This window comes from Meleagris gallopavo, chromosome 11 (genome assembly GCF_905368555.1).
Source record: "Meleagris gallopavo chromosome 11, MGAL_WU_HG_1.1, whole genome shotgun sequence".
In the NCBI taxonomy this organism is placed as follows: domain Eukaryota; kingdom Metazoa; phylum Chordata; class Aves; order Galliformes; family Phasianidae; genus Meleagris; species Meleagris gallopavo.
Window position 1 is genome coordinate 11,544,397 of NC_139414.1, and position 27,219 is coordinate 11,571,615.

The 27,219-nt window shown below is 37.9% G+C and overlaps 1 long non-coding RNA gene across 44 annotated transcripts in view; it reads right to left on the reverse strand.

Moving 5' to 3' along the window:
• The window catches only part of LOC104912536 (uncharacterized), a 376,736-nt gene that overhangs the window by 83,520 nt on the left and 265,997 nt on the right, over positions 1 to 27,219 (reverse strand). For 43 of the 44 annotated variants that reach the window (XR_014885657.1, XR_014885659.1, XR_014885660.1 and 40 more), the window contains 4 exons: positions 21,663 to 21,882; positions 3,374 to 3,490; positions 2,236 to 2,425; positions 1,895 to 2,143 (listed from right to left, as the gene is read on the reverse strand). This is a non-coding gene — a long non-coding RNA (uncharacterized LOC104912536). Of the gene's footprint in view, positions 1 to 1,894; positions 2,144 to 2,235; positions 2,426 to 3,373; positions 3,491 to 13,290; positions 13,397 to 21,662; positions 21,883 to 27,219 lie in introns of all 44 variants that reach the window. The other variant, XR_014885670.1, reaches the window with a different exon arrangement.

The window sequence follows — 27,219 nt, forward strand, 5'->3', positions numbered from 1 at the left end:
AATAGTCATTTGGAGGTTTGTGACCTCTGCCTATAAATAAAATTACAGGCACTTTCTTGAAAACAGGAACCATTGGAAAGGAGCTGGCCAAGAGGAACAAAAGGTTTAATAAGAGAAGCATTATAAGGAAAAAAGTAAACACAGAGGGAAGCAGAGAAAATAAGGTATCAAAATAAAGAAAACAGACAATAGAAAATATTTGCACAAAGTAGAATACAAGTTTTAGAAACAGCGTGCGTAGGTGACACATGAGCTGAAGAAAGAGGATGCCTATCTCATTTGGAGAATGATATTACTATATTAAGAGAGAAGAAAACCTATTTTCTTTACACTTATGTGAAACACAAAAAAGCAAGTAATCCTCTGCCTCTGATTACCCCCTTCTGTGTTCATACTGCTCAGATGCACAAGCACCCTGTTAACCAGGATATACTTATCAGGGTGACCTGTTCAGCACAAGCATCTTCTGGATGTATCATGTCGCTACCTCAGCAACCTTCAAGACAGAATTGTTCAGAATTTTACCAAAACAGAAAAAGAGGAGAATAACAGTGACAACAGCCAGGCAACAGGAGGAACCCCACCGAGGATGTTAGGCTGCCATGTCTGCTGCTTTGCTGGGAGTCTGGATATTGCAACTCAAACATGGAAGGGACAGGTTCTTTTTCTTGTGCTCACTTTGCTCTGAAGACCTGAGCAGCTCTTAGCTGCATACTCCAGAAGGATGTGGCTCAGAAACAACCAGCCCCGTTGCAGAGCACTGTGATTTTTTTACAGCCTGTTCAAACCATCACAGAAGCAGGGGCAGAGCCTGCAGGGAGCAGAGGTAATCACTTTTACATTAAATATCTGGAAAAGATGTGGACTATGGGCAGGAAGAAGGGACACTGGGGGAAGGAGGAGATGCAGCAAATGACAGTAGAAGAAAAAGCCACTGAAAATAAATTCAGTGATTCATAGGAAGGTGTGACATTGCAGCAAGACTGAAGACAAGATTAAGGGAGGAGGACCACACATGTACATCTTGCACATTTTGTTCTAATATGCTCTTTTGCCTTTATCTTTTTCTTTTTCCTGTTGCTTTTTTCATACAAGTTTTGCAAAAGACTCCCACTGCCAAAGCCAACCAACACAACTGGGTACTGAGATGGTACTTCTTATCTATGGACCTTCTTTTTCTATTTTGTTCTTCTGAGATGGGCTGCTAAGGAAACAAGGTTCCCATGTAATTTCATCAATGACAAGTGAATCAGTTCTTTTGCTAAAAAAAAACCCAACCAACCAACCAACCAAACAAAAAAACAACCAAAAAACCACCTCATTTTCATATTTCCATATTTAATTTTAGCACTTGCATGTACATTTCTGTTATCTTTCAGCCACATGTTGCTATTTGTCTCTCTGTAGTGGAGGATTTCTTTTTTCCTTCTTCCTTTTTTTTTTTTTTTTTTTTTGACTGTAGGCTATGTGAAGCCTGACTTGCATTTAAAAGATCCACGGGGGAAAAAAAAACAACCCTCTAGTCCTCACTGAGATACTGAGAGCTGGCATGCTGCATGCTTTGTGGGAGCACTCCACACTCTCTACCATCTCAGGTAGCAGAACACGTATGCCCAGCATCTTGCACTTACACACCAACAGCAGTGCTCAGTGCAGTGTCTTAGAGAAAATCAAAAGACATGGGTGAGGAGGGGCTTGAAAAAAAATGAACTGCTGGTTGTTCCAAAGATCAGTCAGATTTGGCTGACAAAACACTGTTTTAACACTTGTCCAGCCGCTATGCAACTTCCACAGAGGACAAACAGAAGAAACTTGGGTAGAAGGAGCGCTTGGAGATTTATGAGACCATTTCAGACTATCTAATTGCAGTTAGAATGTTGTTTATGTTACTCACCCTTCAGCTATCCAACTTGCAATGAGAATCAAGCTCCTAAGATATTTGGGTGCTTTTGAAAAGGTTATGTGCAGTCACAAGCAGGCAGTGAAGACTCATTGTTCAGTCAGCTTTAATGAGGCAGCTCATTGCTGTGATACATCTTAACTCGGCTGCTGTTCTTACTAGCAGACAAGTTTTCAGACAGACTCTGGTTATGATTTAGTCTTGGTCTGCATGCTCAAAGTCCTTCTGCAGCCAACACAGGGTCTGCATTCAACACAAGAGAGAGCAACTGCAATCAATTTTCTGTTTGAACAACATTTGGGTTGTCGTTTCATCAATGGAGCACAACCACTCACGTTCTGCTCTGATTTGCTCCCAGACTGTAAACACTTTTGGATTGTCCATGAAAAATGTATGCACTGCGTTTGCCCTGCAAGTTTCTTTTCCTCAGAGGGGACGTTGCATCTAGCTCACTGCTGTTTCTGGTGCCATCATGGGGCTGCCCATCCCACCAGCGTTCCTTCGCCCTGATAGGCAAGCTCTACCCTTAAATTGGAAAAAAGAAAACAATTAAATACATGATTTATTTATTTTTCTCCCAGTGACAGATTTAGAGAGTGGTACTCAAGAAATACAACAGAGTGTAGTGTGCATTCTCCTGGTGCATTCTCTGTCCCAGTTCCCCTCCTGGTTTTCTTTCTCTCTATAGCAACAAACCTTCCCCCCATGACATGCCCAGACACCATCCAGTCACCCGTTTGTAGTTCTCAGTGTTCATGGAGTCACTCACCTTTGCACGTATTCTCCTCCTCTCCATCACTGCATGTTGGCCAACTTTCTTTCATAGATTTTGTCAGCACAAGCTTTGACGGATCAGACTTCAATCTATGCCATACCTTAACTACAGTACTGACTGCATTCATTCAGGTGTACAATAGGTATAAGTACCACAAATTTACCATCACATATAAAAGCGTACTGTCATAAAGCTATATTGTGGTTGACAAAGACATATTCCAAGCATTCTCCCATTAAATATGACAGATTTTCTGCTCCAAATACCCTCCATGAAGCTAGAAGCTTTCTGTCAATTCAGTGTGATAGAAAAGGGTCATGTGACATTAGCTCACAACATGATTTGCCTTAATAAATACAATAACTTTCCTAAAATGTGTCACCTATCCTCTGCCCACCTAACATCAGCTGGAAAACCTCTTGCTTTTGCCATCGTGACCAACAGACATCAGAACAATTCAGTGTCATGTCTCTCAGTGTCTTACGGCATGACCCCATTGAGATATTTGTGACAGAGTATGACAATCTGGAAATATCACCCTAAACACTTAAGACATCTTTGCAAGCCTTTTGGGTACCATACAATGTTAGGAGACTCTATACATGCATACAATTATTCCATTCACCTCTGTGCAGGGATAGGTCTTCAGTTTTGCATAGTTTTCGATGAGGTTTAGTTGTGGCAGAGCTGTGCATTACCTGGCATTTCTTTGAGCAGGGGGATGTGGAAGCTTAGGACTTGACAGGACAAAAACCAGTCATCACTCAGCAGAATATCTTCTCTTTTTGCAGTCAGTAAAGCCCAAGAAGACAGTGCTATGAGAAAATGAGACACAGTAGTTACAACCCAAGGAGCAAAAAAATTGATTATCCAGGGAGAAAAATAAAGAACCTGACAGAAGAGATACACAATGTGGATATTAAGATCTCTAGTTGCAGATTTATAACTTGATTTTTTTTCCCAGAGATGGCAATGTTGTGTACAAAGAAACAGATTCAGTTTGGTCAGTTTAGTTTCCAGTCAATTTAGGATTCCATTGTTGATAATTTATAAAGACTACACTACCTTGCACTGGAACTGCCAAATTTTGAACTTAAATATTACAAGTAAAAGAGACATGAAAGTGAGTCTTTGGAGAAGTATTTGAAAAATTAGGGAAAAATTAATAGCTTTCATGAAGTTTCTTCAGCTTGTGAATCTACCTGCAATTATTTTTGAGTTTCCCTTATAAAAATAAATAATCTAGAGTTACTAGATAACTATTTTATTAAATTTAACTATTAACTGAAAGAAAAAAGTGATTTTTTCTCCAAAACTTAGGAGTTTAAAGGTTTAACTAGTCCATTTATATGAAAATCCTGAAATTTGGCCAAAGATTAGACACTTCTTTCCTGCGCTTTCTTCACATCCTGTGGAAAACGTAGCACTTTCCTTCTGGAATAGTTAACATAAAAGATCTTGCTTAAGAGAAGCTTTTCTTCTGCAAAAGATAATCTGCTTTCAAAGTTATAAGTTTGACAATCAAGTGGTCTAATTGATTGAACATTTACAAATACTTCATAATTAAATTTGTGCCAAACTATGTGAAAAAGATTAATGTTCCGCTTCCCCAAACTGTTTCTCCCTCATGTTTTTTTGTGTGTGTGCATGTGTGAACTGAATCTTTGGGAACTCCTTCCAGTTGATGCATCGTTGAGGTGGTTGAACACATTGCATTATGGCAGTCTGTCACATCAGTGTTTCACCCTGAGATACCGGACTTGACACACTGGGAAAGAAAGTTAGACAATCCAAAATCCGGGGAGTCATGTTTCTTTTGAAACTCGAAGACAGAATTTTGATCTACTTACCTCCGATTGCAGCAAGAAAAAAGAGGTTTAAGTAGTTATAGTATAACTTTTGAAACATTTAGAGGAAGTTCATGTAAATAATAAGGTCTTACTGGTCCTGCATGTTGTTGGAAGTAACCAATGCTCTGTAAACAACGCTTTCTATTTTGGTGAACCACTCTGAGTAGTTATGGCGACACAATACAGGGGATAGAGTCTGACACACTGGCAAACAAAATATGGCACTGCAGTACTTGTATGCAATAATGCCTTGAATAGAAGAAGTTCTAATGCTTTCACTTCCACATGAGCTCTTACCTAATGCCTTGGTATTAACTGAAATTTTGCCTCCAGACAACCTTCCTCAGACAGTGTTTCATTCAACTGACAATAGACTAGTAAATGAAAATTTGTAGTAGTTTTGGGGTTCCATCTTGTATTTCCAGAGGAAGAATTGCAAGTTTATTGAAATACAAAGTTTAACTTGTGAAGTTGTGCAGAACGTTCTTACTGTTAATTTTAACCAGAATGTACAGTATACCTTTGTGGCAATTTTATCACACACGCAAAAAATAATTGTCAAGATTACAAACAACAGTGTTTCGGTGTTGTAGTGCAAGAGGGTTAGGAACAGGACCTGGAAATTCTACTTTTTTTAGCTTTAATCAGCATACAATAACGCGGATGAGTAATTAATATGGAAACAAGGGTGAAGATGGATTGCCACAGTTTGGAAGAAAGAGTGCCATCTGGACAATATTGCCAGCTCAAGATTATATGCAAGTCTGTTATTTAGTTTTTGTTTTCAACAACAGAGAATACGTGATATATTAAGTCTAACAACAAAAAGCCAATGTTCATAAACCTTAATATCAAATGATGCTTGAAAACAAGACACTAGCCTTTATGCATTGCACATTGATATTTCTATTATTTTTATTATTTAAAATTTTTTTCAAAATGAAAGTCATGACTTTAAGCATGTGGGTTAATAGCAGCATTTGTTGAAAATTCTAAAATTTGCTCCACTTTGGCAAGCTTTTGTAGAGCTTTTGTGCAAGGAATGAGAAGTATTACAATAATGTTAAATCTCCAGTGGATTCCTCCGTAGATTCTCTCTATTTGAATTCTCTATGGCATCCTAGATCCAAGTCTCATGTCAGATCCTTTGTCTCCTTCTTTTTATCTCAGAATTACCAGTAAATGACCCTTACTGGCAACTTTTCTCTTGTGATAAAGTACTGCTTCTTACAATGTCCATCGCAGAACTCCTGATTTTATACTAAGTGTACAAGGTCTCAGAGCGTCCTCTCAGATTTACACAACTATAGCAAGCAACTTCAAAATTAACCACATAACCAACCCCAAACTGCTCAAAGTGTACAAATTTCTCATTATAAATAAAAGAATCAAAACCATTTGAAGGCCCTAGGGCCGTGACAATTTTTTAGCATAACATGCATTAAAAATTTTTTCAGAGGGCTCTATTTCAGCCATGCCTTTTTATCTGCCTTCCACCTTCCATCACATCTTCCATGTGCATGAAGAAACCATCGCTACCAGAAGAGCAATAAATGACAAATGATGGAAGAGTTATCACATTTATCCAGAAGTGAATGAGGTGCTAAATTAACACCAAACGCACAGCTGAAAGTTCTTCCTCTGACTTTGCTATGGGCTCATCCTTACTCATTACTTACTCATCCTCATTAATGCAATCTTTTATGAGCTTCCATGAAGTTAAATATACTTTTATTATCCATTTGATCTTGGTTCAATTCCCAACCCACTACAGACTAAGGCCTAAGTCTTTGTAATATAAGGAACTTAATTCTAGTTTGTAATTAATTACTGCAGTTTGAATGAAGTTCCAGCTGAAAAAAAGTACGTATTTTTCCACAGCAATTTACACTCGTGCTTGAGTACTGACCAATTTGTGTTGAACAGAACAGCAGAAATACAAATACCTTGGAGTGCAGCATGGAGCAGCTCTAGGGCTGCTCAGGGTACATCTCCCTCCAAGACCAGGAGAAGCTGAATGTTTCACAAGTCAGCAGGCACACTGCATACATCCTTGTTACTGTAGAGATGTTCCATGTAAGCTAAAATGCAGATTCATGCAGTGGGGCTTCATTCCTTAATGGGGACACAGTCCTTGGCCAAATCTAATCGTCTCAGTAAAACAGCACAAGTTTCCTTGCCAAATTGTCTCGTAAGACCACAATGGGATCTGGATTTACCCACTGCCACAGGGTTTAATGACATTAAGCGCAACACTGAATTGCATCTCCACTTGTAATTTCCATCTGATAAAGGACCAAGAAATGCAAAAGGCTGAATACATACACACAACACTGGTAAATGGTCCGGCCATAGCATGTACTATTTAACCCTCACTAAACACAACTCATGCTTATTTACTGAGGCATTCAGAAAGGGATGTGTTACTACAAAGCTACAGAACATTACAGAACAAATAAATAAAAATTGAAGTTCTTTGAGATTAACTTTTACAAAATGTGTTGCTAAAGGGATCCCATTAAGCCACTACTCCCACATCCCACAGCAAGGACTCAAAATCATGATTGCAAATAACTACATGAGAACTAGAGGAATGGCTTAAAGCTTTGTGTTTTGCAAAATAAATGAAAACTTAATAGAGCTCAATTTGCAAAATACATGTCAATTTTACAATTGTGGCATAAAGAGCTGCAGTTCAAACAAATGATCATCAACATGGCTAGAAGTTTATCTAAACTGGACATCATAGTCATTAAAAAAAAAAATCAGTGAAAGTGAGAGGTAAGGGATGGCAGCAGAACAATAGCACCATTTTCAAATTACAAAAATAGAGCCTTGACTTATAATAGAAACCAGAGCTAAAAGTTGAATGCCAGCTATTTTTTTTTGTTTTGTTTTGTTTTAAGCTTTCATGTTGACCTCTGCTCTACACAAACTTAAATCTGTTTTACATCAGAAGCTGCAGGGACAGGGGAGTACATGGGAAAAGAATATGTCTGGCAGCTTAGAGAGGACTAGCTAGATTTCCTGAGCTCCAGTGGGATTGGTGACATAACTAAAAAGCAACAAACAGCAGGTGAGAGGAAGGATTTAAATATAAATAAGAACACTTTGAAGCCATAGGTTTTTATTGATCACATTCACATTTCTAAATCAAAGTCATAGTGTTTTTTTTTTTTTTAGAAAAATATGTAACTAAGTAAGAATCCAAAACTAAGATACCAAGAAAGGAAAAATATATATACTAAAGAAAAGTGAAAGTATGGAATAATGTTGATAAATACTCCCTCGTCTATAAATAAATAAATAAATAAATAAATGATAAAAAATCAGCTAAATGCCCTATTTTCTTTAATTAAAAAGAACTGAATTATTTAAGGATTTCTGACTGAATTAAATATTGAAGACACATCAAGATCTGACGAGTGACGTGATTAGTGGTTTACACAGTCATTAAGATTTGCCTGCCCATTTGGACCCAAACTCAGCCTCTAATTAGAAAAACTATCAGAAATTCAGTCCCACAAACTCAGTATATACATACTACATGGTTAGTAGTATGGTTAAAAATATTAATTTGCAGAATTCACCCTTTAGTAAAAGATCAAAGCTCACTTTTTTTTTTTTTTTTTTTTTTTTAGAGCATTCAATATATACAAAGAGATTACAGCCAATTAAATGGCCATGGTTTAACAGTTACGATTTGCTGTCCTACTAAAGGTGCTGTTCACGCTCTGTCTGTAGGATCAGAGTTCAAATAGCAGTGCATTCAATCTGGAAAAAAGTGGTGGTTGCAATAGCCTAGTAATAACAGTTGCAGATAACAATCTGAAAAGCTGAAACCACTGAAACATGATGGTTTGCAGTTAGAAAATATTTGTGTGTTTTACAAGAAAGTAACCCATTACCCTGCCAACAGGGAAAAATAAAAATCCACTGGGAAGACACAAAATTAGATCAGAGCTCCCTTAAATAGAAGGAAATCCAGTCTTGCTGAACACAGATGTGATCATTCAGATGGCATTTCTATCAGTTCATTCATTTAAAACTCAATTTAATGCTACGTTAGCAATTTTCCCTTATCAAACACCAGTGTGTATGTGCAAACTGGCTTGGAGGAGCAGGCCCGTTAGAAGGTCCTATATAGGGAACCCACAATCATGTGCTGCAAGCAGAAGCACAGATTCACCCCCTTATCTTTAGGTAGATAGCTGCGGTTATGAAGGCTGTAAAAGAGTCTTACCAGCTCATGGAAGATGTCCAGTTTGCCATTTACAGTGTCCAGTAGTGGATGCTTGGGTATTACTGCAGGAAAGAAACAAACATTTGGTGATTTTTTTCCCAGGAAACTCTTCCATCCTCCAAAGATCTGCATTGTAGGGAGTTCCAATTGGCAGTTTTTGGAAGATTTGTCTTCCATGAACTTCTCCCATTAATGGTCAGTACCCCACAGCATGTGAGGACATCACAGAGTAATAATCCATCAGTGGAAAATTATTAACTCTCTTAACAGCAAAGGCATGGTGTGGAGTTTGTGGCACACTGTGGTCTACTCTGAGTCTGCAAATGCTGCCTTCATTAAACATATGCCTTTGGTATCAGAAAAAAAACAACAGGCACTTCTCCCTCTCCACTGTAGTCATGGTGCTTGAAATGTTTCTTATGCACCAATCCCAATTTCCCAGGCTGAAGAATTTGGCTTTTTGGCCTATGCAGCCATTCCTTGTGTAAAGGATGTGAAATCAGAACTCCATGCATCCAGGGTTGCTCTTCTGCTGATCTTCCATGGAAGAGACGGGAGGAGGTTCAGACATCTTCACCTCATATTTTAGGATTCATCTGCTACAGGCTGAATTATTCTCTGAACATTTCTGGTGGCTTTCTTTCTTTCTTTCTTACTTTTTTTTTTTTTTTCTTGTAGAGAAGAGTGAGCCTTTGTGGCTCTTCTACTTATTAAGACCTAATTTAGATGCCAGCTTGGTTTTTTGAAGATGGCAGAATTATATCAAATTTTACTAAATTTATCAAGTGAAGGTTGGAGCATTTTTGTTTAGCAAGAGAGAAAGAGTTATGCTATTAATGGCTCCAGTTTGACAGTAGTTTCTTTTCAGTACATGAAATGAGAAAAATGAGAGCCAGTTCATTACAAAAGTAATGAAAGTTATAATAAGGCCACTGTAGGCTGAATGTGTATGTGAGGAATGAAATGTTTGAAAATGCAACATCAAAGAAAGATGAGCAGGGAATGGAATGCAGAGAAACATGTAATAAGCCTAGTCAGAGTAAAGTCCAAGATAACTGGTTAAGGACTACAGCACTTGGGAACTGGTAGCCTACAACAGAAGTAGAAAATAGACTGCAAAGAATGAACTCAGTCAATCTATAATCATGTTATAATGACCAGAATCACTCTTCAGTAGAAGCTGAGGCTCTAACAGGTGTAGCATTGAATGTCTCACTTTCAACAGCTCAGAGATTTCAAATAGACAAACCTGACTCATGCTTTGCCCACAGGTTCCTTCTAAATATTTTTCATATTAACTCTGGGGCTACACAGAATCTAATAACCCATCAGTGTGAAGTTATTAACTCTTTCAATGGCAAAGGCATGGCACGGAGTTTGTGGCCCAGTATAAATTCTTGCTGTTTGTGCAGTGTTAAAGAAGTCAGTTGATCAATGGTGCTCTGATGATTTATTAACATCGTACTGCCAATGAGAACTCATGCTGAAACTTAAGATGGATCAAATTTTACTTTAAAATATTAAGGTACCATACCTATAAAGGACCTGTAGAAACAGCTGTGTATTTATCATATATTAACATAGCAAAATACATCTGAATAACAAGGAAAGTATCCCTTGCATCTGTTTAAAGCAATGCCAACTGCACTAATAGCAAACGATTGTGTTTTATAATGTTGTCATGCAATTCCATAAAAATGGCTTGATATTCCAGTGTCAGAATTGATATTTATGTTATGTATTAACTATATTTATTTCTCAAAAAGAGGGGGAAAAAAAGCTTTAAATTTAATTTTACTTGGATGTGAGTACACTGCTTTCATATTTCAATGGAAAAAAAATTCACATTGCATGAATTTCTCAGTGAAAAAAATTGAGTATTATTAAAACTGATGAAACAAAACACAGCAAAAAGAATTTTTCTTCTCTCACAAAAGATTCACAGTGCCACACTGCTCTGGTTGGTATCATTATTTCTAAAATTTGATTTATGATTTCTGCCTCATTGAGGGTGACACCACTTGGTACAGATTTATTTAGCAGCTGTCTGCTCAGCACAATACTGTGATTCTCCTTTCTTTTTATATATATATATGTATATATATATATTTATGTGTATATATATATATATATATACATATATATATGCAGCACTGCAGGGGAAACTGGTCCATAAACAATTGCCAGGCACCAAAAGTCATATGGCATACAAAGCAGGGCGTATATTATGAGGATTTAAGTATTTGCACTGCCATTAACTTTTGTTTATTTTACAGTTCAGACCCTTTAAACATCTGCATATGGTAGAGAAAATTGTATGAGGATTTCAGTGCCGTATTAAGAGTTGTAATATTTATTACTATAACTTTGGACTTACCCAGACTTTCATCTGAGATGTGTACTGTTTGACAAAGATGGTCAAGTACTATCTTCCCTATTTCACATATTAAGGATCTGAACCACAGACTGAACACCTTCTGACACAACCAGAAAGATCTAATTGGCAAATAGTGCAGACCAGCAGAAGTAATTCTACAAAGCAATACAGTTGCAACGGTATGGTCAGAAACCTACATTATGAGCATTGGAATAAAAACACACACACACATACACACACACAGGTTGCTCTGAAAGTATTGGCTCCTATTTATTTCCATGAAAATGACAGTAGCTACAGAGAGTACAACAACATGATTTGATAGAGTAAATTCTCAGATACAAAACACTATTTATCAGCATAGTCATCACCTGTTAGCGGTGCATTTTTGCCAGCAATTAACAGGAGCCTGAATGGTGCACTCATAACAATACGTACTACTGTAGGTGACTCACTGTCAACACTGCTGAAAGGCACCACCCCACTACCTCACTGTGCTCACACCACTGTTTAGTCTCCATAAATATTCAGCAAACATTGATTTTTTTCCACATGGAGAAATTCAAGGACACATCTTTGCTCCATATGCACTTCCATGTCAGAGACAATTCTGCTGCTGTCTGTCACACAACAACATGTACCTGGACATTGGTGGGAAGATTCAGCCTCTACTGCCATGCCACCAATATCCACTTCTGATGTCGTGGGCCAATCAAAACAAAATAAAATTGAAGGCATTGTTTACAGTGTTTTGACTTGAGGGACTGTCAACAAACCATGTGAACAAAGCACACCTGAGACATTCCCCTGCTGAGGACTCTGGACCAATCAGTGCCTAATGTAGACCATGAGATGTCTGGCCCTAGGCACTGTCACAATGGCCCAGAATTTCAAAGGCCTGCAGAAAAGATAATGAGTGACTTTCACAGGTTTGCATGTGCGCATGGGGCTTTTTATACAGAGCTCCTTCCCAAAGCAGGTTAAGGGTCCCAATACTATGTAGACGTAGCTGTTCAGGCTTTCTAAAAATCAAAGAATATAGAAGTATCACTTAAAAGTTGAAGAGGATTTAGGACCAATTTTTAGTCCCTTATGCAACCAATTGCTACCTTGTACCTAATAAAATATAGTAGAGAATTCAAGTTGATCTGCAGGCATTATAACTCGTCCTTCAAATCTAACTAAATACAAAAAGTGATAAATTATAGCAAGTGATCCTTGCTTTTTAACTGGAATTCCAAGTCCATTTGCCTTTCTAATGCATTTTGAAAAAGATAAATGCTCAACACTTAAGCTGCACATAAGCTTCTTGCTCCTTTATATTATTTCCTATAAATAAAAATATAAATGCTTTTGGTCATGCGATTTGATCTTTGCGTACATGGTACAATAAATCTAGTCACAATTCATTTCCCTTAAAAATAAACATGACCTTTTAAAAAAAAATTCCAGGGCAAAAGGGTTCTTTCTCAACACATAAGTACCTAATAATCTGAACAGCCACTTAGCCCCAAAGTAAAAATCACATACTAAGTAGATACGTGCTTTCCACACCAGACAGAAAAAAAGTTTTTATGCAGGAAAGTCTGTGAGATAGAGCCAATCTCTTGTCAGCTCACAGTGTCATGCCAGCTTTACCTGTTACTTTGTATTGATTGCAGGCAAATTTGATTGTAATTTTCTGTAGAAAACCCAAGGTAAACTATCCTTGCCTTATATATGCCACAGGAAAAGTCTCCGGTCAACTGGTTTTCTTTCTTTCTTTTTTTTTTTTTTTTGTATATGCACATGGATGCTACAGTACTAGTATATATACTATGGAGCTACCTCATCACGAGAAATTCCTTAAATTGTAACCAGCACCTACCTATTTTATCCTCCAGCTGACACAAGCACGTTGAATTTAGCCACTGTCACCTCTCTACCGCTGTTTTGACTGTTAAATATACTGAACATATTAACACCAGCTGCAGTCTAAGCACTAAAAGCATGTAGGGAGATGTTTACTTTCCATACATAGTAGTGTTTAGGATAAAAATAAGTCAAAGAAAAATTCAGAATGAAAAACAGAAGAAAGGATTTTAAAGAACAGGATCAAGTAAGTAATGTATAAATGAACGTCTGTATTCTGTTATGAATACTTACTCTATTTTGATCTCACATCCTCTGCTTCACACTGGAAACATTCTTTGGTTCTAATTGAAGTTACCAAAATATAGTCTTCATCAACATCAATTCAACACATCATCATCTAAAACAAGGTGATAAAGTTGGTATTTATATCTATCAGGGGACTAACTACAGATGATGACAACAACCATCTCAAAAGGTATAATTCTCTGCGACAGTATATATCAGTATTTTTCTTAATTATTTCTGACATTTTATCTGTTACTCCAAGGACTTTTTCAGAAGGTGGAAATAAAAGGGAAAAATGGTTTTTGTGCCACAGATGAAGAAATACATCTTCTGTAAGTAATTCCCAGAAGAAATCTTGGAAATCTTATGGGGTCAGGAAATAGGTAAGAAAATTACATTTGTCACCCTTGCTGAATTGGGCATCTAAACTTAGAGTAGCACCAGTGACTTATCTGCCACTCCTTACGCAAGAAGAAAAGTGAGAATACAGAAGTGTATGGGGGAAAAAGAGCCCCATGAATGTTTCCCAGTCAACCGGAAACCTGTCTAAAGATTCTGTTCTTCCAGCTACTTATATCCTGTTTTCCCACAGTTGATGTCCTTTCACTTCTATTATTATAAATCACACAGCAAAAGTGAAGAACCATACAGTTTAGGTTATAGTAAAGATATGAGTGCATCAAGTTTAGGACCAGCAAATAATGACTGAGGGTGGCCAGGAGAAAAACTTTCAAGTTAATGTGCTGCATAGATGCAATAAGAGTGGCCAATTATCAACATCTACAGAGAATACTAAGATAATTCACAGGCAGGCAGCCCACAAAACCAAAAGATACCTTCAAAAAAGGACTTGAAAAAGCTTGTTACAAGTCACTGATTCTGACATGAGTCTGATGCAGTATGGACAACTGAGTTGTGAAGAACAACTTGTCGCAGAGCCCTAGAGAAATTTCAAGCACAGTTGGCTGCCCAGCTTAATGACATTGTTATTAAACTCAATATAAATAAAACAGGCCATAGCAGACTTGATCTTAATGTTCTTATCTTAAAAACTTGAAAACACTGCAGTTGTCCCAGAGCACTATACAAAAAACTCATCTGGTTTCCAGCCTTGGATCTAGTTTCTGTACAAACAGTCTTCTGTCACCCTCTGAATCTTCCAGTATCCTGTGCTGATGACTGAGCAGAATGAATATAATGATCAAAACATGAGTTTCACAGAGTTATTGAGTCTATTTTATCTTGTATCACATGGACACAAATTAAGCTAACGGCACTACATGGAAGCTTCTAAGTTCAGAAATAGGTATAACAGCATTCTAACAAGAGTTACTCAGGACATAGGAGCATGTCAATTATTCTGTAATTAACAGAATGAGACATTTACTTTCAGATATGTGTTAGTCAGGTGGTTTGTCCTTATTCTACACTCAATGAGAAATGAAAAATGCCTTTTTTCCCCCTTCTTCTAGCGTTGGCTACATGGTGGCCTGCCTTTAAGAGGGCATTTACTGCCTACCTCTGAGAGATAGAAGAGAAAGGGTGAGTGATTTTCATGCTCTGGCACTCATTGTAGACTGTTTAATTTGTCAGGACTACTAGGCCATGGTTTTGTGCTTTGACAGGTTTTTGTTATTCCTGCTAATCCCATTTCTGTTGTGTAATGTGCGTGGCAGCATCTGGTGACAACAGAATAGAACACCTAATTGTGAATGAATACAGAGCGCCCTGTTCTGCCACATTGCCTGTTGCACTATTTTTGCATTTTTATAGCTGAGGGTGGGCTTCCAGGAGCTGCAAAGCAGTCAGCCCATCGTTGTAATCAAATTTGCCATTTGCATGTGTGTGTTCTCAGCAGCCTTCTTATTTCTATAGCCCCCAGGATTCCCTGAGTTTGGCTTTCTGGCTCCCTCTTCTGAGTGGAAAGGATGATCGTATGTATTTATTAAACAATTGCTCTTTACAATTAAGTCACAATGTGAAACTGATGGCTTTAATTGCATTTGAGTGTCATTAGAGTGAGCAGAAGTGAGGTGGGTCAATGCAGTACCTGAATGATGGCTGCTGCCCCACCCATACCATGGCTTCATTCACTTGATAGACGTGAGGACTCCTTACTACCTGAGCATCTATTTTCCAAATCCACTCTGTTCAGATCTTCAAGATCCTATTCCTCTTCACTACTCAATGTGTCCGGGATGTAGAGAGCAAGTAAAGGAACTATGGGCTGTGCTCAGTGTTGCTCATGTAGACACACTTAGCAACCGGTAGAGTAATAGTATAATGACTATAAATGCTCCCAAAATGTTAAGACTAGGATATCTGTTTTTAAACAGTGGTCTGGCAAATTTCAGAAGAAGGGGTTCAGTTCAATACCTTTAAATCCTTCTGACAGCAGATTACTGATTTAATCAAATTCTTAGACAAATCCTTTCCTGGTAGGGTACTGATCAGATGGTTCCATTTCTCTATGACTAAAACTGGCTCCAGCTAATGTTGTTATTATAGCATAATACACTCAGGATGAAAAGTGTTGAAAAACATCCTTTTGGAAGAAGATTGGATGATGGTTGACAAGTGCTGCGATACGGCTACCCAAAATACCCATAGATCAGAGCAGTATTGAATTTGACAAAATGGACCAAGGCTATTATTTTGTAGAACACAAATATTTTGAATAGAACGATGAGCCTCCCAGTCTAGAGGTTTTCATATATTTTCAGCTTAGATTATTGTCAGTTACAAGCACAAGTATTTCATAATAACACCAATAAAATTCACTGCCAATATCAATCTTCCAGAAACTGTCAAAAGATTAATTAAGACAAAGCTATAAAAACTCGGAGATACAAAGTATATAAATGACAACATCAAAGACAGAAACTTTAAGAAGCCTGCCCAGAATTACCAATTAAAATGCAGGATTGAATTTTTTTCTGTAACACTTAGCACAGTTTTTCTCCCAGTAAACTACACAGCTCTTCTGTGTTACCACAATAACACAGAATCAAAACACAAAGCCTGTTAGATGTGGAAACCAAGAAAGATCTGAAGCTGGTACAAAATTTAACACATCACTCACTTATTTCTTTAACTCCTCTGTATTATAGGATGTGGAATTTACGAAGTTTAAAAGAGGTGGTCAGACAGTAACAGTGAATATGAAAGCAGTTTCAGGACTGAAGCATGAAGCAGCATACAACCCACATAAGAAACTAAGATCTCGTCTTATGCTTTCTCATATCCGCTTCAGTTCATTCTGAAATGAGTTCTAAGAAAAAATAAGATAGTGCGAAAGCAAAAATATTTATGCATGCTATGCATACAAAATAGACAACCAAGGGAGAAGTGTTCCTCCTTATCAAAGACTTGCTTAGAAGAAGGATACATCTAATACATCTATGGACAAGTTCCCCAGAAGAAACGCCTTTCATCAACTATGGAAGCTGTTACTCGTTATCATCATCTGTTTATAATCAATGAGAACAGTTGGGTGCTCAGCACTCTTGAAAACTGAACCAATTATTTAGGTCACTAGTTTTTAACCTTTTTTCTATTTGTAGGCTCTTAAGCATTTTCCAGTGGACACAAGGCGCTGTTAGAAATTTTGCTCCCATAGATAGATGTCACTTTATTTGGCATTTACAACAAACTATCTAGAATTTATCCCTTCCCCTTTCATCCTCTTATGAAAATACTCTCAGTCTCCAAGTTGGAGAAAAATGCCACATTAATAAAAAAAAAACATTTTCAGCTGAATTAAAAAAAAGAATACTGAATCCAACTGTTTTTAAGAACCTTGATAAGATATGCAAGTAAGATCTCTTCAGTTTCTGTCTAAAAGTCTATGTTATGGTGATTACAACACAGGAAGGATGCAGTTCTGCAGACACTGTCCTTGCTGGCACAAGCAGCTGCTATTGTGTCCTCCTGATCATTCTCATTACAGTCAATGAACTGTTCCGTGGGATCATTGCTGTAAAAAACTACTTTTGTGACTCGAATAGCATTATTCATGCTATAGCACTCCTGATAATTTTGAACATGGTTTTAAACAGAGAAAGAAAAGGAAGAGTGCAGGAAAGCAAGGGATTGCACAAATACGCTATGTGGGTCCTAAGAGTACAAAATAAAAGCTGCATCTAATGTATGACTTCACATTTCTGATTGTGCATTAGAACAAATGAGAGACAGATTGGGTCTGCCACAGGAAGGAGCATTAGCTGAGACCTGGCCACAGCAAATTTCTGGTGTCCCACCTAAAGGTACCTTCCACCATCAGTGGTGACCGGTAGCTGTAGAAAGCGCTCCTGACACATGTCATGGGCAAGGATCATTGTGCTCACAAACAGCCCTGTGTCAAATGAGAATTGTTACAGCAATCACTAACAATCACCGATTGAACAGAAAGCTGTTTGCAAGATTTTAGAATATTTCTAATGACATTTTACTGCTTTTTATAATAATTACTATTACTGGAATATATTTTACTGCCTCTCCACTAAACTACTGTACTGCAGCCACTGTTCCTAACACAGACCAAGTCACATTTAACAGGGCAGACTTAATTTTCCAAGTCTGATCACCTTTGGCCTCAGCTCCAGCAACCAAGAAATGTATCTGCATCAACTCTGTGGAGGCTCTGGTAATCCCTGGCACAAACCCCCTGGGAAATGCTTTGCACCAACAAACTCATCTCATGCGTTGGAAGGTGCCAAATTACAGATGGAATACTTTAGCAAAGTAGTGGCTGAAAAGTTCCTAAAATAAAAGCAGCAGGGGAAGAGGGGAAGACCTCTCCTGGTTTTGATGAAAAAAATCTTTAGTCCTGACTACTGTATTTAAATTAAATCTATTTGCTTTTCACACAGTTCGAATGGATGCTTTTTAATTATTGCTCATTGTTTAAGATATTGTTGTATGCCCCTGAAGATTTAAACAGAATAAACTTCATTCCTTTAAAATCTCTTTCAGCTACAGGCAATATAGTAAGAAGCCCCATAGGTATGGCAGTAAAAATAACCATAAAGACATAAGCATTTAAATGAGGAAAGCATGGAATACTTCCCACTAGACCAAAAAAAAAAAAAAAAAAAGGAAAGAAAAGAAAGAAAGAAAAGAAAGAAAAAAGCTATGTGTTTTGGAGACACAAGAACCAAACCATGAAACACACAGTTGAAACATTTAGGATGACTATGAAAAAGGTCTATGTTCACTTGTTAAGGAATGCGCTAAGGCAGACTAAAGCATGTGAATGGCCCTTTCACAGGTCACAGATTCTATTCAGTTCTTGGACATTGTTATTATCCTAGAGAAATAGATGGGCCTCATTAATATTCTGAACATACCTGAGAGAACATTCTTAAGGAAATCATCCTCTGGTGGTTTTGGGTTTGTTGTGTTTTGGGCTTTTGTTTTTTGTTGGGGTTTCTTGGGTGTTTCATGCTTTTTGCTTTTGCTTTTAACCAGCAGTAGGTGTTACAAATAGCGTCTGGTTAATAAAGTATAAGCATAATTTTGGTGTTAAAAGTTTAATAAAGAGTCTACTTCTGGATATATTTGTTTATGCAAAAATTCAGATTATTATTTTTAATTTTTTATTTTAGTAAACAATTCTGCCATGTAGATTAAAGCTGAACTGCAGTCATGTTGCAAGCAATTATATTCTTGGCACTTTTCTGAACATAATATAACAATTACCACAGCAACTGAATTTTTATCATAGCACTCCAAGCATGCAGCAGGTTAATATCAGTGTTCAGCAACTTCAGATAATATTTCTAAGATGCTAATGTTTAGCCAATTTCAAATGTAGCAAACAGCTTCTGATATGAACTGAGTTCTGTGCTTTTAAGATAATGTGGTTACACAGGCCCAGATCTTATATAGAGTTGGACTGATGTCCCCCTTACAAAATGCTGGTAACGCTTGATGGGAGTCAAGCAAATCAGTATGCAGCACCAGCTCCATGGCAAGATGAGCTGTGATGGCAAAGTTAAATTTTTAAGGAACATAACGCACTACAGAAGGGGTTAGGATCCCATCTCTGCTATGGTATCTCATATAGCTTGTCTGTTTACATCATCAGTTTTGGAGTGCATGAACTATCACTGAGCATTTGCTCGGAACCCATCGCTGCCCTGACATGATGTTGTTACTAACCTGATCTACACTGGGTTTTAAAGATATGCAGTTTGGTTTCAATTGTGTGACTCCTGCTGAGCGAACTCAAAAAGAAATAACGTCATTTTATGAAGCTTGGTTCTTCTCCCTGCTGACCCTCATGGGAGTTTTGCTGTTGCCTTTGCAGAGAGTAGAAGCAGGCCCAGAAAATGGGTAATCGCCCTCAGTCATCTAAGCTGTGCCACCATGCTTTGGATGCAGGACACTGCTTTAATACAGCTACCTGATGTTCTCCTCTTAAATGTCTGGATAGCATACAAATATAGATAGAAGTAGATGACTATCACATCTATTCTTAAGGCATGCATGGAGGGAGGCAGTAAAGAGAAGGGGAAGTTTGTGCGTTACTCCCACACATAAATCCTCTATGTGTCAGTGGGTGAATAGACACTACCTAGATCTATTGTGCGAAACTGATGTAGAACAACAATTAGCTGAAGCAGAGAAGAAACTACACTAGAAAGGCAAATATCAAAATACCTCGCTACTAAAATATTTGCAGGTAGTCATGTAATTCAGACACATAGCACACCCAGAAACAGTGTCAATTGTTTTGTACTCAAACCTTAATATGGCATATGTGGAAAAAAAAAACCATTGAAATAAATAGACCTATTCATTTCAGAGACAGCGAAAAAGAGACGAACTTTCTTTGTCTTGCCACTTTAAAGCCCCTTGATAGCATTTTCCTTTTTTATTGTCTTTTAGATATAGATGCCCCTCTGCTTAAGTATCACCAAAGCTACTAGTAACAAATACCTAAATATATAACAGATGCATAAGTGCATCTTGGGATAAATACATTATGGACAATTAACTGTCATCATACCCCTCAATTACATTTTCACCCGCTCCTGTAGTGTACACCTGTGGCTTGTTAGTAATGCAATAAGTGTTGTAAAGCAACTCTAAGGTTCAAAGGTAGCTCTGCAAAAATCTGTTTTCCTCTTTTCTTAAATGTGCATTACATAAATGCGGAAACAGAGAAACAAACACAAGAGAAATACCATCTCTTCTTTTACCAGCTGACACTGCTGATCAAGTGGAAATTTAGAATTTTCCTGCTATGTCACATAGGAAAGAAACTTTGCGTGAAGTATTGAGACTGATTCTAATTTCACTAAGGTAGAAATTAACCCAGACAAGCAGCAAGTGAAAATCACTTTGGTACACTCCTAACATTATTTCCTTTCTCAGTTGTGCAGGGGTAATGTAATAGTCATACACAGCATTTGAGAAAATTTTGTAATGCACATCATTTCTGGTCAAAAGTAAAAGAAGTTGTTGGAAGCACAACTAAAACTGATACATATCTAGGCTACAGTATAATTAAGTCTACAGCTCTGCAAAATTGGTACTCGTATAAGTTAAAGTAGCTATTGGATATTCTTACTATAATCACACTTAAATCCATAATAGTTTCTGGAAGGATTATTTGTTATTAAATATGTGAGTGGTGTAATTCAGTAAGCTCTGTATATGACATTGATGGAGTGCCTGTAAAGAAAAATTTTAAACAAAAATATACTATACAAATGGTCTTGTAATTGTAGCTAGAGGCAAATCCAGAATAGAAATACCCCCTCTTAGTTGATATCCCAGTGGCATTAACACATTTGTGTTCCTGATATATTTCTTTGTGTTTTATATAATTTTTCTTTTTTTTTTTTTTTTTTTAGTCCTATCCACCCTGACTTACTACCTCCTTTAGCACCTCTGGATTTCTGCTTTACTTATTTGGGAAAGGAAACAAAGTAAGTGAAAGGCTTTTCCAAGCTTCAGCATGAGAGATGGAATGATCATTGTAAAAATCCACAGATTCTGGCATTCCCATCACTTTCCCAGTATACAAGGAATCCCACCCAAAGCCTTACATGCTGGAGTCCAGATGACCCACTCCACCAGGAGGCTGGCTGAAGCACCCAGGCTGCATCAGGCTGGGAGGCTGGGATATTCATCCCATCCGATCTCCTCTCTGCAGACATCATCTTCCCCTCCTCCCCCCCCCAGGACATATCGTCACATCCCTGGTGCTGATCCAGAACAAACCAGGCTATTGGGAATTGCCAGCTACATTATAATGCTTTCCATCTGACCTCAGTGCTGATGGGTTGAATCATCTGAATAAAACAAATCTCACTCCTAGAGTGGGATTTCCTGTTGGGACAGTGACAGTGAGATATTTGCCTACTTACCAGTGCATTCCAGCAGAAGTTCTTCATAACAATTCTCTTTTTCCTTTTAACAAAAGAAAGCCTTCTTTTCAAGCCTTCACGTACCCCTTCTTAAATTGTCTATAAATTAAAAGTTGACAGCTTCATCCATGAAATGAAGAGTGGTGGCAGCTGACACCTGTACAGCTTTTGGCAGCTCCCTTTAATCACATTGTTTGTTCTTGCTCATCCTTTAAAAGGCCTGCAAAGCAAAGGTGGAGGGCAGGACAGTGAAACACTCACAGATAACATTCAAGAGCATCATTTCATTCTGTCATTAGTGACATACTTGAGAGACACTATATTTATTTATAGGCAAGAATCAAGTATGCACAGTTTGACCAAGAATGACTCATGGGCTGTCAAATGGCAATATGCTCAAACAGGCCTGAAAAGAACTGGGTTGGCTGACTGCACACTAACAGCCACTGGTCAGTCAGCATAAGCTGAAGTGAAGAGCTGCATCAGCTTTACTAAATCCATGGTCTCCACAGTTTAATTGTGGTTGGCACAAACCAAATAAAATCTAATCTGTCTTGCTGAGCAATGACTGCCAGCTAACTTACCTTTTTGCAACCATATACAAACAAAATCTCTAAATGAGTACGAGAAAGAGCAACAGAAAAGATAAATGCAAATATTTTAAAAGTGTTAGCATTAATCATATGTGGAAATATTTAGCAGAGAAGGAAAGTACGGTTAAATTAAGAAAAAACATCTGAAACGTGCTGTATGCAAATTCTTTGATGTCTGGACACCTCATTGCTTGGAACGGTTTAAAAGATCTGAAAGAGCAGACTGAAGACCAGAAAAACATGTCACAAGTTAAAGTTCTGTATGATCCAAAAACTGTACTGGATGATTTATTAGGAAAATGTCATTTCTAGTAATTTTTTCTTGGAAATGATTCATTGCTTTTGGTAAAAGCTGACTCCATACAGAGAATTACCTGTCCTTCCTGCCTCAGATACTTTTTCCATATAATTAGAAAATGTATCAAAAAAAATCTTAAAAAATATATCCTCCCTTTCAGATGCTGAACACCAGTATACGAATTGCAATACTTGGGGATTGTAACTTCCGCAGTAATGACAGGAAATACCCTAGCAACTATTGTCTAAGCACTTCTATTGACTAGTCAGGGCAAAATTAGAATCAGGAGCTTTTACATTGTTCTATAATTGGCCTGAGTAAAATCTAATAACAAATCCACAGTGTAGTCGGAACTCATCTGTTGTTTGCACTTCCTACTTCACAGATGAGACAGTCTCAAAAGACAGAGTAGGCTGAAGACTGGTTGGACAACTCTATAAGTGAGGTCTCAAGACTCTTGTCATTCTAGCTGTCTAAATTACTTAAACAGGACTCAGAGGGATTTAAAGGGGAGAAACGACATGACAAACAATTATATTCTAACACACTATTTATAACAATGCCCTTTCAGATTATTGTTCCACTCAGACTGACACATTACTGTAATCCCAGGGATGAATCAAGGGACTTAGAGTTAGATCATGCACAGCTTGTAGGCATAAAAAAATACAAATAAAGAACTGACATTCAGGAAATATAGAGCGACTCAAGGATAAATTCTGCTGGGATGAGCTTAATTTATCAATGTCAATAACAACGGTGAACACATCGCAAGAATACATGCATATTAATTGAAAATAACTCAGATTAAATCACTGCAGTTTGACATTTTGAGATAGGCACTTTATCTTTTCAAGAAAGAGAGCACTATAAAATCTTTAATCTGAAAACACATCTTAATTGCATGTTATCACCTCCTAATTGCTTCTATATTATATTAAACATTTTGCTAATTACTAGCCTGATCATGGTGTAAATAGCTTGAGGCTAGAGCTCATAACCAGCTGAAGACAACTGGGCACAATGAGGGCCACAAAGAAGTTTATCACTTCGGTGTATTATCATGGACTTCCATCATTATCAGTGTCTATCACTCTTTATCTCTGCTTCCCTTGTGAGATAAAGAAGAGAGGCAATAATGTAGATCAGAGGTTGGGCTGCATTTCAGTTAATCCATCTATTTCTAGCTCTAGATTTCTAATATTCCCTGGAGACAAAAGTTGTCTGCCTACTGCTGTCTCTAATCTACTGCTTGAACACTGAAGCCAGAATGCTATTTGCTGTACCACAACACTGGGTAATGGAGGAGCTCCTGGACAGCTGGAGGTGCACACTGCATCCGAAACCAAAGGACATGGATGAAATGTGTTGCTGTGAGCAATCTACCTGTTTAACTGCAGAGCCTGAGTAATACACAGATGATGCATAGGGAGCATGTGAGGCAGCAGTTTGAGAATTCATCAGGAATGACAATTATTTATGTTTAGGCAATAAAAATGCTCATACAGAAGTGCCAGGTAACCTAACAGTGCAGGCAGCCATTTGGGTAGCAACTAATAATTTGAGCACAGTAATCATTTAGATAATTACTGTTACCTGAAATGAGCAGACCAAAACATCATTTTTAGTTGTTGTTTTTTTTTTCCTTTGAAAGGAAAACAATTTTATCCAACATCGTATTCAGGAATTAAGTAACTTTGTGGGTTACAAACTGCATGGTAAAATGCAGCCTTACAAAATATGATTTGCATTTGCCAAAGAGAAAAAAAAAACAAAAAACAACAAGAGGAAATCATTTGGCCAGCACACAAGTAAAATAGCTTTTCTTCCTTTGGCAGAACATAAGTTTAGTGAATGCAAAGAGGAGGTGGTAATACGTGGCCTATGAATTCTGCTCTATTTAAAATTGGGCTTTCACTGCAGCTACTTTGTCAGGGCTTGCTGTAAGATGCCAGAGGCCCAAGTTTGTCTCTGCTAATAACAGCTTACTTTTTTATCTTTTGCACTGTGGCAGCAGCAAGGGATCCATGCCTGGAGCTTCATTTGCCAGAGGAAAATAACTCACAACTTCTTTCCCTGAGCAGAAAGTTTACAAGCCAGGCAGAAAGAAAACAGACTGCAAATGAGGGAATATGAAAGACAGATGAGTTTAGGCCTGAGTTACCAGATGCCAAAACGAAGAGTTCTCAGCTCCAAACTGTTTTTCTCACTCAAGACCACACTTTATGGAATGGCATGCAGTTAACTGATCAGAAAGTAATGCACAAATCTGAAGAAACCTTCCCACCTTCTCTCCACAAGGCTGACTGCTCAGCCTTGGGATCCACGATCATTGAGACTGGGGACACATTTCCCACCGCAGCCCTCCCCTCCCACGGTCCCCTCACACTTCCCAGACTCTACTCTAGGTCTTTTGTTCCATAACATACTACTCCATGGGCTACACTGCACTCTCTCTACCTAGATTCCTGAGATTTGAATCCATGCTCTATCAGAGCAGTCATAAAATAAGTTAGACAAGTATAGTTAATAAATTATAAGTGAGTGCTAACCCTGGTCCTGCATGCTGCCCACTCGATGCTCATCTCCCCTGAGGCTGCTGTGGCACTGTGCTGTGACATTGTGCTGTCCTGTCTGTACCATGCTCCCTCCAGTGACGCAAGCTGCAGTGTGACACTGACAAGAATTGGGGGCTGTGAAAGACTGTGTGTCAAAGCTTCACAAACTGGGCTTCCTGTCAACATTTCTCGGCTGCAAGCACACAGAGGAATGAAATACAGCACAGCTAACCTGAAGGAAACAATGATGCACAGCTGTTTTATTGCCTGGTACAGGTAAGACATTTTTAGGGAATATTTTCTGCCTTTTAATGAGCCCACAGCAGAAGGCCCTGAATTTATCTCAGCTGCCAGAATCCTCTCACTCTTTCAGGCTCTTATTATCTTTCTCTATTTCTTTCTCTCTTCGTTTCTAGTTTGTCCCTGCTTAAAGCACCTCAAGCTCCTTTCTTCAGCTCCTAAGCAGTCCTTACAGGTGTCTGTGCTCTCCCCAAGAATTCCCTAATTTGCCTTTACTTTCACTTAAGGCTAGGAGAAGGCTGCACTGTATTCTTGCCTGTCTTTGTATCCAAAGCAAGGAAAGGGGGACACTTCCCGGTGGAAGAAATGCTCTGCCCTGGGAGGTTGGTGCACCTGTCCTTTAAAGCCATTTTAAGAACACCTTATATTGAAATACAGAGTGCACGCTGCTTAAAGCCTGTACCACACAACACTGAACTTTCCCAAAGGCTCATTTCTGTGGTTGTATTTCATACCCATGCTACACGTGAGTTTTATGATATTTGCTTGTTTGCATTTTCTCCACTGTCTTCACATATTTTATCTCCACAGCCACTAATTCTTGATATAAATGATGCTAAGCAGTAAAGTATGGTCCATTAACTTGATTTTTAAAAGTATCTAAAATTTACGCAGTGATTTAAATAATAATATAAATTATATTAAGTATGTGCAGCAGCAGAGGGTACGGCCTCCTAAACAGAATGAATTTCTCCTTGGAGAGCACTGATTAGTTCATTTTTCCTAATGAATCTTTTGTTATAGTCAGAAGTTCCTTTTTTCCCCCTCACTGTCTCACTTATGAAGCATGCATATGTATATATGTATGTTCCATTTATATATTTGAAAGCTAGATTAAGTGATATCCTACTTCACCTCCAGAAAGGGCACAGCACTTCTTAAGGAGGAAGCTGCATTTCTTAGGTCAGAGAAACTGAGGCCAAGTCATCCCATCCACAGGTTCTCAATCTTTGGGTCAACTATCTCCAAACATGTAATCCATTGCTAAAATACTGCCTAGAGAAAAGTGGATGGATAGTGCTGCTTCTCTCAGTGAAATTTATTGTTGAGGCCAATTGGAAGGCATGTCCATTCAGACACTCCATCAAAAAGAAGCAGCAGATGGCTTTGTACTGCTTTCTTGAGCATTTAGGAATGCACTTCTGCGCCTGTTCTCCTCTCACTCTGCATATTCACACCATTCTTCCCTAGGGCAGAGAGGACAGAGAAGTCCCCTCATTCTCTCACATGTGCTTTCCATGCTCATAGAAGCCAGGCTGCCATCTGGTCTAATGAACTTTGAAACAAACTGCCTTTAAGATAACTTTCTTTTACCTGCAGTGATGTTCCTTTGGTGGTTTTTTTATCATCACCCGGGTCATTTAGTTTAAAATGCATCATGACTGTTGTTTTTTTCCTCTAGAAATATCAATGTAGGTAGTGCTTTTCAATAAGTGGACATTAATTCACGCTAAATTACAGTGGGATTCCCATGAAATTACATATTTCATCCACATGAATACTGAAAGAAATCATTATGATTAATGGTATAATTTATATGTGCATGTTGATGAAAGAATCTTAATCTAGAGTAAATTAGTAGAGATTTATGTACTAATAATTTTGTTGTGCTCTAAGGTCCAGACGAAAACCAACTAAGTGATGTTGTATTGACAGCCAGTTCATATTAACATATCTTAAAGGGATAACATAACAGTATCAAATAAACAATTTCTAATCCATATTAACTTCATTTTAGCCTTTTTTTCCCCCCTTCAGAATCCATAATTAATATACTGCTAGGAATAAAGTTTCATCCTTTTCATCTT